The sequence below is a fragment of the Pteropus medius genome, unplaced genomic scaffold (genome assembly GCF_902729225.1).
Source record: "Pteropus medius unplaced genomic scaffold, Ma_sr-lr_union100, whole genome shotgun sequence".
NCBI classification, from domain to species: domain Eukaryota; kingdom Metazoa; phylum Chordata; class Mammalia; order Chiroptera; family Pteropodidae; genus Pteropus; species Pteropus medius.
In genome coordinates this window covers 16,676,925-16,694,302 of record NW_024352786.1, presented here as the reverse complement: position 1 = coordinate 16,694,302, position 17,378 = coordinate 16,676,925, and positions in this window count along the sequence as shown.

Here is a 17,378-nt window from a genome sequence, read left to right as displayed (position 1 = left end):
TCCATATATCGAACAGTATACTGTAAAGAGATCCCAGACATTCATGAAAGTGGTGTTCTTTATCAGTTCCCACTGGTATTAACAGTGAATCTTCAGTGTACTGTACCTGCATAATTATTTGAGGGATTGAGTAGTAGTATAATGGAGTGTTGGTCATTTAGTAGTTTAGCTCTAAAATTTAAGTTTATAGATAACTGAGATGCTTTGGTTTCAAATGTTTACTGTATTAATGACTCCCTAGCATCCTCTATTTGCAAGATTACTTACTCTGCTGCTCAAAAACAGTGAACCCCAGAATGTGCTATTATTTTTGAAGAGGACAATAACACAAATTCTTGCATTTGAGTTGACATTATTTCTCTCCCTGGTAAATTCCAAAGGATCTTAGTTATTAGACCCTTTAGAACTTCCCAGGATCTCATTTTCCAGGCCAAATTGCAGAGAAAACTCATAAAAATGGAAATTCATAAAAGAAATAACATTGTGCTGCCTATATTCAATGGGAAAGAACTGCTTGGCCAGCAGTCCAAACACAGGAATGAGTATTTTACAATATTGTATGTGTATTGTCCCTATTAATTTATATTGAGGACAACTGGTGAAACAAGCAAAAACCCAGTCATTACAGCAGAGATGCAGGAATCTAAATGTTAAGAACATGTTTAGAGGGCTGAATTGACTCTAAAAATGAATTTGAAGGGCTTTAAATAGGTCTTATTTAGCTAATATTTTAGAACATTTGAATTAAATAAATATGGCTCAGGGTTGAAATCTTCCCTAAGGATCCAAATTAGACACAGATAGCTTAACAAATTGACACTCTCTGATCCTTTTTCAGAGAGTGTATATGAAAACCTGTATATATGCTTTAACTGTCATCTGATATTCCTTCTGTAAAAGTGCAATTTTAGGAGAGCAAAGTAGTATATTTAGTGCTTAAACGTCTGCCATGTAAAAAAGTGACTTAATATTTCCTACGTGACTCTAGAGAACAGATCTAGGACCAGTGAATTACACTGAGAGGACAATCATGTTTGACTTAATATACAAGATGTATACTCTTGGAATTGCTCATTTGCTGGAATAATGTGTCTTTCAAGGTCATAAGCTCCCTGTCAAAGAGATGCTTAATATGTGTAAAAATTTTGAATTATATGGAAACACTATAAAATTATTTCAAGTCAAAATTTCAAAGATGTACTTTATTTTGGCAAGGTTAAACTAAACATGTAAAATTTTAATAGATGCCACAAAACATTCAGATTTAATAAGCATTAAATTTTCTTTTATATGTAATATTAAGCAGATTAATTTGAATGCAGTGTCCTTGAATTTAAAGTAAACAGGGGCTAAAAATTTGGATAACATTATTTTTATGTTACTAATTTATAATTAGGAAAAGATGGAAACCAATATGTTAAAAACAATGTTTTTATATGCTTAATTGGTTATGTATTATATGTATTCCCAGTCTTCCGATGCAATCACACATATACACATATAGAGCTTCCACATTAGTAAAAGTGATTTATCATAGAGACCTTTGAGAAGAAGGGCTGGAGTAAGATAAAAAGAATAAATTGAATAATAACAAGGCAATTATTAAAGTTTATTTTTTCCCTTTGGATTTCTATTCTACCCCATACCCCCACCCCCTACAATAAGTTATTCTTTTAGAGTTCAATTTCTCCTTTAACTTGGTGATTCTTTGATATCCCAGAACTGGATTCCATTTTTATGTTTCTCTTCATAGAATTGTATAAGATGGATCCGTTTGATTTGTCTGTGAACTGATTTTCATCAAAGGAGAATGACCAATGCATTTACTAAAAAACCCAGAACAAACTTTGATCAGAAAACCAAAGAAATAGGTAAGATTAAGTGTAGACAGAATTGCTTCTGGAGGCAAAATTCTGATAAAAACAACAGAATTCTCACACTGTTGTAGATACTTCTCCTTAAACAAGTTATTCATTTATTCATTTTGTGTGTGTGTGTGTGTGCGTGCATGTGCGTGTGTATTCCTTAGGGACTGAACTTCATAAGCTATCAGAATTATTATTCATTATTTCTAAAAAGACTAATTATAGAATACTTATGGTGTATATGTTTCAAATTTTCCTGTAGATGATATGAGAAGTAATTTTTGAAGAATTTATAGACATAAATTCTAGAGAATAGTAACAGCTGGTTAGGGAGACATAATTTAAGTGCTCAAACAGTTAAATAATAGAACAGCATTGGGAAAGTACAGAATGATTTACAAAATTTTTGCCTGGTTTGAATTTTTATGAATTTCCTATTGATCTATAGAAATGAGATCTCATATGCTCTGATATGATATTTAGCTCTATGTGTGGCATGCCTTATGTTTGTAATAAATTCATTATGTACATAAAAAGAAAGTCAAATGATTGGAATTGCTTTTCAGAGAAAATTCATTAATTTTAGAATGTTACTGGAAAATGTCACTGTAGTTCACAGATAAAGAGAATATAACTTTGAAATTAAATTAGCAATATAGATAACTATTTTCAGTTATCAAATTCATTTTGAGACAGTTTATAATGTACTCATTTTCTGACTCGCAGTAAATTAAAGAGGAAGTATAAGAATTCAGAGAGTTAAAATATATTTAATATATGTGAAGAAGTTGAAGATTAATATTTTACATTTTATTTTCTTTATATATTAAAATTTTTTTCCATTAGATTTTTAATAAAATAATATGCATTAGTTACTGTATTTTTACATATTTTATTAGCTGGCTAGGCTGCTATAACAAAATATGACAGACTGTATGGCTTACACAACAGAATTTATGCCCTCATAGTTCCAGAGGCTGGAAGTCCATGGTCAAGGTCTTGGCAGGTCTGTTTTCTTCTGAAGCCTCTCTCCTTGGCTTGCGTATAGCCACTTTCGGCCACATGGTCTTTCCTGTGTTTGCATATCCCTTGTGTCTCTATGTATATCCACATTTCCTCTTGTTATTGGGATGCCTTTCAAATTTGATTAGGACCCACCCCTCCAACAGCAGCCTCATTTTAACTTAATCACATCTTTAAAGGCCCTATCTCCAATTACGGTCACATTCTGAGGTGCTGGGATTAGAGTAAATTTCAGAGGGACACAGTTCAGAACGTAACAGTTTATTTATGCTCAAGGCTGTATTAGACTCTGCTTGCAGGTAATACAATTGAGAAATAAGACATGAATCAGGGTTCTCAAGGTGCTTATGGCATAAGATAAACACATTAAGCATGAATCACACATCAGTAAGAACTGAAATGATTTGTAGGACATATTATTATATTGTGGATTTGGGCTATCCTTTCAGTTATGGAGTATAATTGCACGTGGGTTTAGGGGAAGTTATTTGTCACTTTGGTGTATGACCACAGAAACCTAAAGAAAAGACAGGAATCTAAAGCACAAGCAAGTTTAGCTATGTAAAAAGAATTACTTAAGCAACAACATACTGGGAAAATTTCTTGAGAAGTTGTGGAATTTTCATCATAGTTTTTCAAGATTATGGCAAAACATTTACCCAGGAGGCTTTATATGTTTTTGAAGTCTACAGATTATTTCTAGTACACACTCTTTTAGACACTCTGAACATTTGATTATATGAATATTAATGTCCACTGGCAGGCTCTAGATTTGGGCATTATCAAGTCAATGTTCGATAAATGCAAAAATACCAACTGATAAGCTATTCAGATTTCTTCTGATCCATTTTATTTTTCGTATTATTGTGAAAATTGATTCACTAACCTGCTTGGAAATTCCAAAGACTTATTTTCCATGACTGGGACAAAACTTTACCAGATACTTAGTTGTCTCTGTAATGTGTTTATACTTTTATCTCTTGGTAACTCAAAACTCTCATGTCAGCTTCTATCAAAGCAGCAACTTCACAGTTCCTGAAGCGAACCACATTTAGTTTGCCTTTGGTGCCTTTCTGGCGGCTCTTCCACATTCCTATCGTCCGGACTGATTCTACATACATTTTGTGATACAGTGCAGACCATGTCTCTCTTAAGACATTTCCCTGGATTGAATTGACATATAGACCTATCGTCCTTCTTGTAGATTTCATTTATAATCTTTTGCTGCACAAAATAAGTTGTTTTTCTAGTATTTTATATTATTTAATAGTTCATCTTGGGTCTTCTTTGTAATAGTAAAAATGTTTGAAAGCTTAAAAAGTGTACTTTAAAGCAACACAAACATGCCTTTTAATACTATCCCTGTCAATGCCGAGTAATCTGAAGACAGTCTCTCAATACTTCTGATGCAAGGTGTCTTCTTAGTTAGAAATTAGAGAATGAGACACCTGCTTCATATGGTGATTGGATATATATTTTCACACAGTGCCTGCCGTGTAATAGTTGTGTTCATCCCTATTTCTTCAAGATGTAGTTTAATTTATTTTATTTTTTTAACCACCATGTAGCAGCCACTCTAAACTTCTTTTCTTTGATATCCTGTTTGTACCAGTCAGATACAGTCTAGAGAATAGTCTAAATATTTTCTTAGAAAGGAATTTAATATAGGACATGTGTTACGGAAGTGTTTTAAATTAGAAGGACTGGAGGAACAAATATAAATATATAAGAAAGGTGTTACCCAGAGTGTACTAAGAGCGAGAAGTGGTTACTATCCCCTAGGCATGCAAGAGAAATGAGAGGAAGGCAGTGCTATCTGTGCATCACTAACTGTAGGAACCATAGGGCTGAAGGTATGGATTCGAGACAGTAGTACTCCTGGGAGACTAGGAACCCACATTTCTTATGATGAAGGGACCTGGGAGCCACAATTATTAATGCCGTTGCCAGAAGTAGCAAACTGCCCTTTTATTTTCTGTTTTCTAATTTCATGCAAGTACCTCCAGCTGGCAGTAAATAATCAGAAACCAGCTGGAAAGTATCAGGTGAAGTGTAATTTTCAGGACTTCATTCTTGCAAGTGCAGGACTCTGTCAGTTTTTAAGGTTATAGTATTGTCACAAACAGGATACCAGTGGTTTACAACAACCGTGGTGTATTTCTGTCTGCCTTACACTTTGACAGCTTCAGTGTGGTGGAAGCTCTGCTTCGGATGCCTTCCTTTCCAGGCGGCAGGAGTAAAATGTATTCATGGTATACCATTCTCAGTATAGGATGAAAGAGCAGGACTGCTGTTGGGAACTCACATGGCTTTTAAGATTTCTGCCTTTAACTGCCCGTGTCATTTAAACTCGCATTTCACTAGCCAACCATGTCCTATGGCCAAACCTTACAATGTGGCTGGTGAGTTTCATCCTCCGTAAAGGGAGACACTAAAATTAACATGATATGGGAAAGGCTGTAAGCTCTTCTCATAGGTAAACAGAGGAGAGCATATTTGGGAAGGATAACTCCATGTACCACTGTCTGTGGACCTTCTTGGTCACAAATATTCGCTTGCATCCTTCTTCCCTCTTGATGCAAAGTATATGCAGAATTCTTCATGGGAAAGAGAGTCTAAAAGCTCCATTTAACCTCAGCCATGGGCTAAAGACTCAGGGTTCTTTAATGGTCTCTACATCAGCTACATCTTGATTAAGAAACCAAAAATTTGAAAAGAAAAAAAATTCTATCTCCCAAACACCTAAGTTACATTGAGAAACAGAGATAAAATGCAACAATGATTACTCCCTTTCAGAAACAAGAAGAACAGGAGGCGCATAACAGTTACTTGTCTATAAAAATTATAAAGTCTTGTTCTTGTAACAGCCCATAATCTTGGGAGTAGGGGCATTTCTTGATTCGGGCTGGTTCTGGTCCATGAGAATAGTCTCCTCCTTGGCTCATGATCTTGACTCCATCCTCTCAGAACTCTTTTCTTTAGGACTAAGTTATTTAGTCCTAAACTCAAAGTTATCATTTAGGACCTGAGAGTTTTTTGTTTGTTTGTTTGTTTTCATTCTGCCATGAAAACTTGGCAGTCCAAAGGTAAGATTTTGTATCTCGCACGGTCACAATGCCTTTTAATTCAGCTTTTTTGGAAGTGTAATTCACTCAGAAACTTTTCCAGCTTCATATTTATTTGATTCCAGTCAAGTTGATTGTCCTAATAGTTTGACCGATAATTCTTTTATGTGTCTCTCTGCAGACTAAGATACAGGTCATTTGAGTTTATTAGTCTTTATGGGTAGGGCCAGACCCTCAGTATATTTTCCCTGATACATTTTGCTGTCTAAAAGGATTCTAAGGGTAAATTAAGTGTGCCACTTCTTTTTTTTCCCTCCTTTTTTAAATAAAGTCACTGACAGCTAAATCCTGGATTTTGGTCTTAGTCATGTGACTGAAGCTTCATTCATCTTTTATACTTCTCACCTTGCATGCCCCTAAGTTTCTGGATCCTCCACTTTTCCCCTTCTTATAAACCAGTCCACTCTTTCCTGAGCCAGTCTGTTTCTTGTAGCAGCTTGTCAAATTAGCTAACAACTACATATCAACTGTAACATTACGTATTCCAACCTCTTTATAACAAAAACTCATTTGGCACTTTATCTGCTGTAATCATCACAGGTGAGAGTTTCATGAACTATTTTGCATCTTTTAACATGATGTGACTGTTTCAAACATTCAGTAACAGTTTTGGCCTTATCTTCCTTCTAAGGACAGAATCCCCTGTCATATAGTTTAGGCTTATCTTATGAAAGCATCCCATTTCTATCACCAACTTTATTAGGTCATGCTTCATTTACAAATCTCTGTGGCTTATAAGTATACTGGTGTATTTCTCATTCATATTATATGTTAGTAGGTGTGAGTTTCATGTGTCTTAGTTATACATATCTCCTCTTACTGAAACTTGATATAAAAGAACAGACCCTACTTGAGACATCATATTCTCATGGCAGAGAGAGAGAGAGAAAGAGAGTTAGCAAAAATACAAAATAGCTAGTTAAGCTTCCACTTGGAATGGATTTGCATCACTTCTGTCCACATTTTTTTTTCCCCCCACAAAGAAAGTCAAATGGCCACACCTGACAATGGAGTCATGCATTACACTTTTTTCACAGGACTTCCCCATCAATCACATGGCCAAGAGAAGGGTGCATATTTCTCCTACAAAGGAGATGTAAAATTTTCAGTGCAAAAATGCAAGCTTTTATAAGAACACACTGTAGGAAGGGGTTTGAGGACCTAAGAATCAACAGTAAAAAAAAAATTAATTTTTAATATTTTGTTTGAAAATTAAGTCTTATCCATATTGATTGTTTTGCGGAATGCTTCCACAAAACTCCAGGTGATTTTGTAATTGGAAAACATTTGGGAAATCAATTTTTCAGTGAGTAGTTTAATGTGTAAGTTCATTTGAGTGAGGTCTTCGTCAAGTGGCAATTGGTTGAGTGAACTGGAAAAGATCACAGAATAGTGTTTGGCTCAAGCCAATCTATTTTATTTTACTGCTTTCATCTCTGGGTTTGTAAATATTCATGACATTTGAGCATGGAAAGGAAATAGGTTCTGTAGAGCTAGTGTTCTAAAGTATTTCCTGCTATATTTATTCAAATAAAAACAGATAAAAGAGTTGATTATGTTTAGATTCATGCCAGTTATTGTAACAGAAAAAAAAATAAGCAAAATGTAGGATTATAATGCACTTAAGGTTGAAAAGTAAGGGAAAACCTTCTCCTCTATGGTGCCAGTTCCAAGTTACTCCCACCCAGATTTCCTTACCAAAAATGGAGTAAGCTTCTCCACTGGAGTTGTGGCAGATTCTGTATGATGATGAGGTGCTCTTCAAGGGCCAAGGATAAGGGGCTCACTCGTCTTCATTCTGTAGTTCGAGCTGTCTGAATGAAGGTAATGGTTAGTCATCACTTTGGCGTGCTGTGCCATGCTTAGTGAGAAAGATAGGAAAGGCAAAATAGGTAGCCAAAGAGGGCAGACACAGAAAGCAGGAGATCTAATAGAATTTTTTAACCTGCTAAAATAAACAATGAAATTTGAAAGCAACATGTCGAGATAGTAATATATCAATTTTACAGTGTTTGTATGGATTTGATGAAAAGGTTATGTAATTCACCTAATTGCAAATGGCATATTGAGGCACTCAATAAACCTAACCTCTCAGCCTCATTTAAGATGCAACTGCTAAAATGTTATTTATATTTTGGGGTCCATCTTAGTATAACAGGACATATATTTAGCCTATTTCTATCCATATTGGCTGTATGGTTTTTAAGTGTTAAAGTATTTTTAAAGTATCAGAATATTATTATACTAGTTGATAGTATCCTTACCTCCTTGAGAGTGGAGTGATACAAATAGTCCAAAAATTGTAATAATAATAATAAGGAAAAGAAAAAAAACATTGGTTTTACATGTATCTTTTTCCAAATAGACTTAGAAGTTTTGTGATAAATTGGCCATTATCCCTTGGAGAAGTCAAATGGCAGTCACTTGGTGAAAGAAAATAAATTTATGTATATGTAGAACTCCTGAGTCAAATATTCTTTCATTTGAAAAATATGAAGTATTTTTCCTGCTTTTTGAGGTTTTAACTCTTTTTAGAAGAGAAGGAAAAATCCTTACTTCATGAGATATATTTTACACTCTGAATAAGCATTACTATTCTGACAATATTAATTTTTATTATGTATTATGTATTATATATGTATTTATATATGTATTAATCCTCATTATAATTATGATAGGACCATTTCTGTGTAGTATATAGCTGTGGGTATATAAATTCAGCAGGTGGTAAAATTAAGTGTATTGATGCAAAAATGATATTTTCTTCTTGTAAATAAGTCCTATCAAGTGATACTTTCGTTAACATTAGAATTGCAAAATCAGCATTCCCTTTTGTAAGGAACTATCCTTCATGGAGTCGTCAGACATTTACACGCTGCATTTGTTACTTAGTAGTGGTTAGGAAAGCATTTTTGGCAGGGAGAGTAGAGGAAAATACAGAATCAGTGTGTTTGACTGTGTGAACATGGCCCAAACCTCCATTCTCTCTCTGTCTTTCTTTCTCCTCCTTCTCTTCCTTACTCTTAACTCTGCCTCATAGAGAAAAGAGAGAAAGAATATATCATGTATACATTGTTCATTAATGATCACCACATGAATGATCCTTTCACACACTTGAAAAGATTAATTAAAAAAACAAACAAACAAGAAAACCTTGTTTGCTCATGCCTGGGGGCAATAAGGAAGCTGTGGGTATCAGACGCCTTCTGAGCCACTCTCGATGTCCTGCTGGCCAGTGATTTCTTCTGAAGTTTCGTCCTTCCAAAATATTTGGGATTTAAGCTATTCATTTTATATTAGATGCAGTCAAAAAAACAATAAAGCTGTTGTTTTCATGTTTATTTCTGTTATTTAATTTTGTTTCGTTCACACTTCATTTAGCCTTGAGACACAGAGGGAAATTATTTGAAATTTCCTGGATTTATACAAATATACCTATATGTTTTAAAGCAAATTAGTATCCGTATGCTAAAGGCATTTTTTTCTTGAGTCCATGTACTTAGTAGCCGTAATTTACCACTTTCCCACGAATGTGCATAATGTATCTTGCTTGCCTAGAAAGCTCACTTCCCGCTGCCTTGCTGTCTGACAAGCCAAGAGGTCCCTGGTCTCCCTGACTTCTTCAGTCTAATTTGCTCTATCTCTACTTCCACCCAGTGAAACTAAACTCTCAACTACCAGAAACTGCTCTTGACAGTTTCTTCAGCTGTTATATGATTGTTGATTGGTAAGCATTAGTCTTTTCTTCCCTTTACTTACTTGTACACTCTTGGAAGAAGAAAATTATTCTTTATTCACCACGGTGTCTATTAAAGTGCTAATAGCATGTTTAATGCCCCATATATATTTATTCGCTGTATGATTGGAGAAGCAGGGATTCATGTCCATAATTATAAAACCCAGGCCCTCAAAGCCTAACATATTTATCATCTGGTCCTTTACAGAAAAAGTGCTGACTGTGACGCAGAAACGTGGGCTGAATCCTGCGTTAGCAGAATTTTCTCAAATTATTAGCAAACACATGTTTCAGACTAAATCTAGACTTTGGCTTTTCTACTTATTTGCTTTTCTCCCATTATCCATGTGAATGTTTTGTCTTGAGTACCATTAGCTCAAAAAGTAGGCCTATGTATAGAAACGCAGTGTTACTTGGGGAAGGGGTACGATGCAGGACTACGTGTCTCAGAACCATTAGAGAAGAGCTAGAACATGGGAAAAACGAAGTGAAAGATTCCAGGCTGAGTTTTCTGGGAAAAAAGATTTCAGGTTCTATGCCTGTCTTTTAAGGAGAAAAGTACAAATATCATAAGATGTACAAAAAGAAAATATACATTTCTGATGTGTGGTAGTGAATCCGGAAACTATAAAGAGGATTGTCTATTTGCCTACTAATTTCAGTGAACTCTACTACAAAGAAATTAAACCTATCAAATGGCTATTTCAGAGATTTCAGTAATACCAAATAAACTTGTATTGACTGACTATCAAAAGAACTTTGAGCCTTGACATGCATCTAACTAATAATCTCAATAGAGTTTAAGACTGATCTTTAGTTAAACATTTTCTCGAAATACAACTATAGATCATGGAATTTAGAAATTGGGGTTTAGATGCAATTATTACTATAAAAATATGTTGTCAGCCAAGAAGAAATTCTGGACAAAGAAAATAATGTCATATTAAATGAGTTTGCATCCAAACTTTCACAATATGTATTAGGGACTCAATTTAATGTAAAAAGTATACCTTTATTTATATCAGTGTGAGTTGTTCTTATTTAAATTCTAAATAAAATAGGTAGATAAAACTAGAACAGTTCAAAATCTGTCTTCCTTACATATGTACAAATTTTAAAATCTACTTTTTAAAACACACGTAAATTTAAAGTGATTTAATCAGAAAGCTATGGACTGCTTTTTATTTTGATTTTTTTCTTTTAATGTACTGATTTTTAAAAAGCAGTAATGAGTGAGAAACATAAGTGAACAAACTGATTAAAATTGATAGGAAATTTCATTCTAAGGAACAGAAAATAAACTAAAACAATTTCTAAAGCAACACTAAGTCATTGTTATAACAGTGTTGCAAAGTAAACCCTGTCTCATATACCTTTTCTTCTATTTCTAACACATACTATTTGATGCTTGAAAAAATATAGTATCAGATATTAAATTAGTCAATCCCACAATCATTATTTGAATCCTTATGATGTAAATCCTTTGGAAATATATGCAGTGGATGTGAGATATTTAAGTCTCAAAGGAGGTAAGGTATAGTTGGAAAAGATTAATATATAGCAGAAATATAGAGAAATATGGACAATTCCATTAGTCAGGTGTAACAGGTTTCTTAGGTGAGACACAGAGAAAGTTCCTAGAATATTTAAAGGAGGAGTGACTTGTGTTCCACTAAGAAAAACTGGAAGGGCTTTTGTAATGGGGTGTTGTTACTATACCTCTATGCACCTCAGTTCCTCATCTGTAAAATGAGGACAATAATGGTACCCACCTCAAACGGTGCTGTGTTAGATGAACTGATAAACGTAGAGCTTTTAGAAGAGCACTTGGCCAATAGTATGTGCTCAACCAAAGCAAACTGGCATCGTTAATACTATTACTAATAGCATTATTTAAGAGGGACCCTGACAGATATAGCTCAGATTTAAAGAGAAACATGAAGAAATAAAAGATACAAAAACACAGGTGTATTTCAAGAAATGGTGAAGAATGTAGTTGGTAGAAACAAACTGAGGAAATGGAAGAAAACATCTTAATTGAGAAATCTGGTTTGACAGGAATGCAGGTTTTTAAAAATATGTATTTACTTTAGGTAGCAGAGACCTGCAAATGTTTTTAATCTTTGGTTGAGGCCCTCGGTTCCTTTATTATAGCCCTTCTCAAGCTTATATGTGCGTACACATCACTGAGGGATCTGATCGGATTCAGATTCAGGAAATCTATGGTAGAGCCAGGGACTCTGCATTTCTAACGTCGTCCCAGATGATACAATGTTGCCATTCCAAACATAACCCTTTGAACCTGCTTATTTGTTCATAGCCCTATACACATCAGAATGTAAAATTGGTAGGAGCAGAAACTGTATCTGTCCTGTTCATCCCTGTATCTCTAGTGCCAGCCACTACTTAGCACATAGCAAGCACTCAAAAAAAAAAAAAAAAAGAAAAGAAAAGAATTAGTGAATCAACGACTGAAGATATGAATATAAAAACATGAAGGCATGGAAATTTTAGATGCAAATGAGAGGGATTGGTTAATGGAATATCTTTTCAGGAGATGAGAAAGTGGAGCAAGAGAAAGAATACAGTTGGTATAGGTTAGTTTTGGCCAGGACAACAAACAAACAACAAACAAAATAACCTTTGTGTAGGAAAAGGAAAAAAAAAAAATAGAAGGGAGCTCTTTTGAAGTAGAAATGAGGGAAGGAAATGGAAGTCTCATAGAAGGTCCTGGATCAGCATAGAAAGTGAGATTCAAGATTCTCTCTGCCTAAACCCACTCACAATGCAAAAAACGTGAAATCATCTTGAGTTTTGTGGTGTGACTCTGGAAGCTAATCTCAACCTAGTCAATATCTAGTGTTGAGATTTATTTTTCAAATATGTACCCTCAAGTCCACTCCAAATCTATGGGATTAACTGACAGCTTTAGATGAAAACCCCCGGAAGATACATTTAAATAACTTTACAATGATTACATCAGCTAGTGTTTAGCAGAGTAGAAACTCAAAATTATTATAAATGAATCTTTTAATTATTTTACATTTTACCTCATCGCCTTGGGAAGAGTATTTAGAATTTAGCTAGTACTATTGCTAATACACTGTCGATATGATTCCAAAAAAATGGACTGTCCAAACCTAATAATACTAGTCCCGGAAAAAGAAAAATAATAAATTAAAAAATTGTAATCAGAAATGTGTTTTACAAAATTCACCCTAAAACAGATGCCTTCCATTTGGGTTTTCTTAACTTGTGAATGCTGGTCTTTGTTGATCGCTTGAAAAAAAATGTAGTTTATGAATGCTGAAAAGCATCATGAGCACTGAAAACGATTTCATGGGGAAAGTATGCCGTTTTGAAACAAATAATTTGTCTTGTCGGAACACTTTCTCTGTAGCATAAAAGTAGCCTGATATTTGAACTTAAATTCTTCTAAATTTAAATAAAACAACCTAATCAATAGCAGTTGAGATGTCTGTGATACGGAGTGCTGGACTGACAAATTCCTATGTCTGAAGGTACTCGATGGGATTTACCTAGCAGTGCTTAAAGTGAACCTGGAGCAAAGCAAGAAAGTTGTAAAATTACTATATTTCTTGTTGGTTTAGATGAATTAAGTTTTTATTCTTAAGAAAATGCCAGAATAATATTTAGATATTGACTCAGTTAAAATGCTTTTAAGAAGAGGAATTGAAGAAAAGTGTAGACATTAAAATTAAGTTGTGATGTTTGAAGTAATTGATTTAATGTTCTTTCTAGCTTCCTAAAAAGAGTCATTTCTCAAAATGTAGGTGTCATATTAGATTACATGTGTTTCTCTTTCTGACTGCCGAGAGAATTAAATTTGTATTAATATTTAAGATTCTTGTTCCATTTTCAGCAAAAGGACATTAAATTCAGAAAATCCAGTTAGTGAAAAACCTGACCTTGTCTTGTCTATGGAGTCATCAGTATAGATAACTTTCTCTTCCTCTGTTTCCTATCCTTTTTTTCTTTATAGCCAAAATATGTCAGTTTTTCACTACTATGGCTCAATGAGAAAATTTTGAATAATGCTATTTATAATATTTCATTGATTAAGTTCTCACATATTACATCAGTAAAAAATAATTTTGTATTAGAAACTGTTTCCAAAAATGTCAATTTTTTCAGAGTGTGCTTTGTCAAATTTAACTCTGGAGAGTTAAATTTAGAAAACAATTTTTAAAAAATTTCTTAATCACTGCAAACATGAAAAATAATTTTTTAAAGATCAGTAGATTAACTTGATAGATCATTTCAGTGTATCCAACAAATTTTATTCAATTTTAGCTTTGTCTTTTATCATTGGATGTTTCATAAAAGTGCACTGTTTCAGTTATTTACACCGTTGATTTTATTCAGGCAAATTTTTGTGGCCAAAATTTCTGCTCACATTATTTACAGATTTTGTTTGAATTTGTTGAGTGCTATTTTGGGTTTAATGTTTCCCAATGAGAATTACTTGAATCATTAGTGAAGTAATTCACATTGACAATGTACTTTAAAATATATTTAATGTTTTAAACAATATTTAGCATTTAACTATTTAATATTTGCTTCTCATTATTTCCTCTGTGCATTTAATGGTTCTGATTGATGATACCCAGGACCAGGTTTTAAGTCAAAGTTTTCCTAATATGAAGGGACTAATAACTTAAGTGGTATTTTTTCCATGTCATTTATTGAAAAACTTTAAATTATTGTATTAGTTTCTAGGGCTGGTATAACAAAATATTTAAGCTGGTGAGCTTAAATAACAGACTTATTCTCTCACAGTTCTCTAGGCTAGACACCCAAGATCATGGTGTTGGAGGGTTTCTCATGAGGCCTCTATCCTTGGCTTCCGATGGCCACCTTTTCACTGTCTTCACATGTCTTTTCTCTGTGCACATGCATGTTTGTGTCCTAATCTCTTCTTATAAGGATACTAGTCATATTGGATTAGCGCCTATCCATATGTCCTCTTGTTACCTTAATTACCACTTCAAAGGCCCTATCCCTAAATATAGTTATATCTGAGGTATAGGACTTAAACATTGGTATTTTGGGGGACATAATTCAGTCCATAATGACCCTCTATCAGGGAGTCTAGTCTTCTAAATATCATCTTTTAAAATAGTCACAAAATCAAATTACCTTTATATGCCAAGGTAACATTGACCTAATGGTTTTGACAGTGCCAGCAGATGATTTTGAGGCTTTGTCAATTCTGCAGAAACGATCCGAAGGTTGTATGAAGCTTCTCGTTGAATCGTTTCTGGTATTAATGGCGATGTTCCTTACATGACAGTTGAATCAATGTGTATATAGTAAATCTCTAAGAGAAAGGGACATTGAGACAATAGCTAAATGAGGTTTAATGTTATTAAGTAGAATAACATGTAAAAGCAAAGTGTCTACAATGTAATTAAAAATTAGCATTGCTTTCCCGGTTATAGGTAATTGCTTCTCATTTGGAAAAACTGTTCAGAGTTGTTCCATTTTTAAAACAAGTTACGTTTTACAAATCCCATTTTTCCTCTTTTAATATTTCATATTTCCAGAAAAGGAGCCATTCTTTTTAAAATTGTACATTTTAGATCTTATAGGAATGTCTCATATTGATATACATAGAAATCCTTTTTTTTTTTTTGGTCTATTGTTTTTTCTTGGAGTAAATTAGTTTTTTGAATGAATTGAACACTGAGAATAAAACTGAGCTTTCATTAATGAAAACTGTAATTGCTGTAATAATGTTTAAATTTTGTTCTTAATGAAGTAGCATAATTCAGAATATGTTTTATTGCATTGCTATTTAAATTGTGGTCTGAAGCTTGTCCTACCCTTGAAATTTGTAGCAACAAGAGAAATACAGAACTTTAGAGTAAAAAGTGAACATCAGTAAAACCTTTATAACCTTCGAACAGGTTATTATTGTCTGTTGAGTCTAAGAATAAAAATGGAGAGGATTGCATTTTGAATTCTTCCAATTTTTATTTTATTTTGCAAGTAATTCTTTTTTTTAATTTTTCTTTTGGATTTCACAAAAGTGCAAGTTTGTGAAGGACTGAAAATTGCAAACAAAACAAAAGAAAACAAGCATAACCATTAACACAGGGAGTATGAGCAGCACTGGTCTATGGAGTAGGGGTAAGAGTACTAAAAATGATTCAGGTAGACCTGAATTTGACCTTGCCTCAGCCACTTAAAAAGTATTGGGATTTGGGTCAAATTATTTACAGTCTTTGAGCTTATGATACAATATTTTGTGTTATAACAAAATTTGGAATTTTGTCTTGTATAGTACACAGGCTCTAAATCAAGGTATTCAGCCTGAGGACTACTGATATTTGGGACCAGATAATTCTTGGTTTTTAACATCCCCTATTAATAATTTGTCCGGGGCATTATAGGATATCCAGCAATGTCCCTGGTTTCACCCACACTAGATGCCAGACTTGACAATTGAAGGAGTCGCTATTCATTGCCAAATGTCCTGAGTGTGGAGGTAGGTGAATTGCCCCCATTTGAGAACTACCGGTCTAATCTCACTAAATAAGGAAAAATTTGCATATGGCTAACCTAACTCATAAATATCTTAAGAAATGAGAACGTCATGATGAAGACCCATGCACTGTATCTTAATAACTCCAACACAGCCTTTTTTCCCCAGCATTTATTAGATTTCATGTTTTCTTCCTTTTAAAAAACATTTAACTGCTGCATTTTTTTTTTTTTAGGTTTAGTAGTAGGTGAAAGTTGAGTAGCATTTACAAGCACATGTATATACATATACATGTATACATATACATGTATATACACATATGTATGTACACACACCTAAAAATACCCACATATATACTACCATATAATATGCATTATAATTTGATTGCATATAACTACATATGATATGATGTAATAGGGTTTGATGAGGAAACAAAAAATTCACTTTTGCAATCATTTCTCACTGTAGAATTGTGGTGTCCAAAAGAGTAGCCTCTAGCCACATGTTGGCTACTTGAAATGTGTTTAGTTTGAATTAAGATGTGTTGCTTATGTAAAATACACATTAGATTTTTTAAGACATAGTATAAAAAAAAGAATGTAAGAAAAAATATCACATATTAAAATGATAACATTTTGGCATTTTACTAAATAAGATACATAATTCATTTTAATGATTTTACTTTTGTTAATATGACTATAGATATGGCTTGAATTTGTTTCTTACATTATATTTCTGTTGGGCAGCACTGCTGTACAACATGTAGCCTTTGATCAGAATGTTAGATTTAATCATCTGTTGCACTTATGTTAATGTTTTTTTCCCTCTTCTTTTTATTTCTTTATAGTGGTATGTAATGAGTTCAGATAAGTTAAAGACATATATGATAAGACTGTCTCTCAGGGTTGCATTTAGTGAAACTAATACATGCACGTTACCTAGGAAATAAAATCAGTAAAATATTAGTTCCTCTTATCATCATTTATTGTTCCTATTACATAGTTAGGATTGTCGTTCTTTAATAAATAGTGAAATGGAAGAGGAGGAATACTTCAGTGCTCAAACTCTTCTTATAATACACCTTCCTAAGCAGCTGTGAGTCCCTTTCGTTTCTAAATAAG